Genomic DNA, 4,038 nt, shown 5'->3' on the forward strand with positions numbered 1-4,038 from the left:
AGGACCTAGCATGGAGATGTTATTTTTCCTATTTCTCACCTGAAGGATTGGAAATAACTTCCCTAAGTGGACAACATCTGCAAGTGAGAAGACCAAACCCCACACAGTTCCTGGCCAGGCTTCGAAATCCACATTTTTCATAAAACACCTCAGACCAGCTGGAGCTAAGCACAGGGCAGGTGTGGGGAGTGGTTCAGAAATGTGTGCGTGGTCAGATCTGAGCAAAAGAAAGGACTCTAGAATTGAGGCACTGGGGCCTATGTTCCTTGAGGACAGGGCCAGGCACTGGGCACCAGCACATCTCACAGAACCTAGCCCAGGCCTAAGCCGAGGTAGACGACACTGGCCAGCCTGACAACGGTGGGGTCAGGCAAGTGCTTTCTCCACACAAGCCTTGGCCCTTCCCGCAGGCACTCCACACAAACCTGGGAGCCCCACTTCCCAACTCAGGACCCATGGCCGGTGCTGGAAAGCCCTGCATGTTCTCATGATGAGGTGAGGAGAGCGGTTCCCTGAGCCCCACACTCAGCTTCCCTGGGCACAGGAAGCTGGGGCTTGCCCAACCTGTCCTAAAAGGGAGATCTGCTCCTCAATTGTCTCCAGAGAATCTGGGGGTGAACCTCAGGACTGACATATCTTATCCTCAGAAGGAAAAGGAGGACATAGCTTGGCAAATAGCTGTCAAACAAATCAACTACGAAAGTAAGAACCATCTGTGAACCTTCAAGGAGATGCAGAGAGACTCCCCTCTTCTCCAGCATGCCAGCTACCAATTCCTGGCTGGAGCCCCTCCCCAGGAAAAGAGTGAGTACCTGGGAGGGAGTGGTCTGACTGGGAGAGGACCAGACAGAGTATTTTAGCCAGAAAAGGGAAGGAGGGTTGAAAAGGGAAGTGACTAGCATGTGGCAAGGAAAGGCTGTGCTCTGAGGCTGTGGAATTTGGTCCATGTTATAATCCTGAGTGTGTTTTCCTCCCATCTGGTTACCCCTTGAATGACCAACAGGACAGAAGGGCCATAGCGACCCTGGGAAGGAGCTGTTCCATAGTGAAGCTCAGTCATGGTCGGCCCCCGGGGTGAGGGGAAGACAGGAAGGGGAAAGAGCCAGGGGGAGCCATGGGAAAAGGCACTGGGTAGAGGGCAGGCAAAGAGGGCCGTGTGGACTTCAGATCTCAGTGCACTAGACTGTTGGACCCTTGGGTTTACATAGATTTCCAGAGATCCTCTAATCCAGGTCTGGTTGAACTGTGGTAGCTGAAATAACGCTGAAGGTCAAGGCCAGGCTAAGACACTTTGCCAACCCAGCAATTTGCCTTTGGTGACCGGCAGCCTTGCCCATGAGAGAGAGCTTTGCCCTTCATAAAGCTTCCCCAAGAGCCTTCCAAAATACTGACCACAATACTCTGACCAAATAAAATCACATCACAATTTCTGGTCAGATATTAACCTCCCATCTGGACTACATGCCCCAGGAAAAGGAATGTGAATTGTCACTGGGATCGGCATAAGGGGAAGACCTGGGAGGAGAGTCCTAGGAATTCTTCACCAGCCTGAAGTGTTCATGTGCCTCGTGTCTCCCCCAGGACTGCGGACTATGGGGATTGCCTCAATGCAGCATCCTCGTGGGAGCTACCTCTTGGACACCCTGCAGTCCGTGTTCCAAGCTTCCTCAGAACGTGAGCTGGAGTATATCGTGGTGCTGGTCCACCTGTCAAGTCCTGACCCTGAATGGCTCGTCCAAACAGCTGCCAATATTTCAGCTCTCTTCCCAGCACAGATTGGGGCCGGGAAGCTGCTGGCCATCCATGGTGGCTCCCCTCTCCCAGGAGATCTGAGTGACGTTAATCACTCATCACCCTGTGAAGCCCTCTATTCCAGGCAGAAAGTAGACCATGCCCTCCTCATGAACTTTGCTAGCAACCTCTCTGATTACTTTATTTTGTTGGAAGATCATATTCATTGCACCCCCCAAATTCGCTGCTGCCATCTCTCCGGCATTATCAGCCTGGAAAGAACTACCTTGGGTGATCCTGGAGTTCTCCCACCTGAGCATCTCTGGGAAAGTTTTCTGCACCAGTGACCTCTCCCGCCTGACCGCTTTCTTGTTCCTCTTCCATAAGGACACTCTTACTCACTTGCTTCTCTCTGAATTTTGTCTTCTCTTGGCCCAGAATGTTCCTATTCATTTCAGTCCCTCTGTCTTCAACTACACAGGAGATTATTCTATGTTTCATGAATATGCTTTCCTGTGGAGAAGGACAGGGTCTTTGGTGAACCAGATAACCCTGTTGCTACTGTCCTCACTGACATGGTGTCAAGGTTGGCTGTGATTCCACAGTACACTTATACACTGAACAAGAAGGGCTACTCTACCTTAGATGCTTTGAAAGGAAACTACTTGACCGTGATTCTGGACAGGCCATAAAAAGTCACCCGGATAGTGGTGCTGACAGGCTCTGACAAAGACGGGAGGTACCGACTGCAGCAGGGGCAAGTGGAACTGGGCTATGACCCCGGGAGGATCCCAAATCCTGTGCTCACTATGCCCTGCTAGGGCCACTGGCGGGAGGAAATTTGGACCAGATAGTATTTTTTGAAGAAGAGTCTGTGGAAGCGTTGAGTTGTATCCGGCTGCTGGTGTTGGCATCTCAAGAGTCTTGGCTCCTGATCAAGCAGATCAAAGTCTGGACTGAGCCTGATGAAGAGGGGAGATAGAAGGCACAATGGGGATTCTGGAAGAGTTGGGTTTGAGAATGGAATCTATGTGGTTGGGAAGAAATAAATCCAAGCACTGATCCAAGTCTACTCATTCTTAGTAGGGTGGTCATATAATTTATTATTCAAACTAGGACACTTTTTTTTTTTTTTGAGACAGAGTTTTACTCTTGTTGCCCAGGCTGGAGTGCAATGACACAATCTCAGCTCACTGCAACCTCTACCTCCCAGGTTCAAGCGATTCTCCTGCCTCAGCCTCTTGAGTAGCTGGGATTACAGGCATGCGCCACCACATCTGGCTAATTTTTTTTTTGTATTTTTAGTAGAGACAGAGTTTCTCTATGTTGGTCAGGGTGGTCTCGAACTCCCGACCTCAGATCATCCGCCCGCCTCGGCCTCCCAAAGGACTGGGATTACAGGTGTAAGCCACTGCGCCCAGCCCATACTAGGACACTTTTGATAGTGAAAGGAAGCACTCTTAAAAACTGCACTAGAACAACAGATGTAAACCAGGACTGTCCCAGGCAAGATGAGATGTAATGTCCCCCTAATGATGAGTTTTAAGAGAGATGACACAGTCTAATGAGGGGTGAAGCCAAGACAATATCCTTCTGGCTTCCAAACGCCAGGGATAGGGAAGGTGTCACCATGGACTGCCTTGTTCTTGTCTACATACAGGTATAATGCTCTCGGATCTCTCTTTGAGGAAATTATTGCTCTATCTATCTAGAGTTGGCAATAGTCTTAATAGTATATTCATGAGGGTGGAACTGACTTTATTCCACATCTGTAGACCCAAACCTCCAATGTACCAAGGTTGAGACCTTTCCAGAGCAAAGTTTGCTGAGCCGGGTTTCAGGAATGGATGCTTCAAGTATCCGTTAATTTCCTATAACTATGTTCAAAATTTGTTGTAGGCTCATAAGTGCATTTTTTCTAAGGAGAAGATACTTTACTTTCATTCAAGCATCGATATGTTCCATATCTTCTCCTAAAAAGTTAAGAATAGGGCCGAGTGCAGTGGCTCACGCCTGTAATCCCAGCACTGGAGGCCGAGGCGGGCGGATCACAGGTCAGGAGATTGAGATCATCCTGGCTAACACGGTGAAACACTGTCTCTATTAAAAATACAAAAACATTAGCCGGGCGCGGTGCCGGGCGCCTGTAGTCCCAGCTACTCCGGAGGCTGAAGCAGGAGAATGGCGTGAACTCGGGAGGCGAAGCTTGCAGTGAGCCGAGATAGCGCCACTGCACTCCAGCCTGCTGGGTGACAGAGCGTGACTCCGTCTCAAAAAAAAAAAAAAAAAAAAGGCCGGGCGGGGGGG

The 4,038-nt window shown here is 49.8% G+C and overlaps 1 pseudogene; it reads left to right on the forward strand.

The window, feature by feature from the left end:
• Positions 1–777: 777 nt before the first annotated feature.
• LOC112631424 lies at positions 778–2,713 on the forward strand (annotated as a pseudogene).
• The last annotated feature ends 1,325 nt before the right edge of the window (positions 2,714–4,038 follow it).

This window comes from Theropithecus gelada, chromosome 1 (assembly GCF_003255815.1).
Source record: "Theropithecus gelada isolate Dixy chromosome 1, Tgel_1.0, whole genome shotgun sequence".
Lineage (NCBI taxonomy): Eukaryota > Metazoa > Chordata > Mammalia > Primates > Cercopithecidae > Theropithecus > Theropithecus gelada.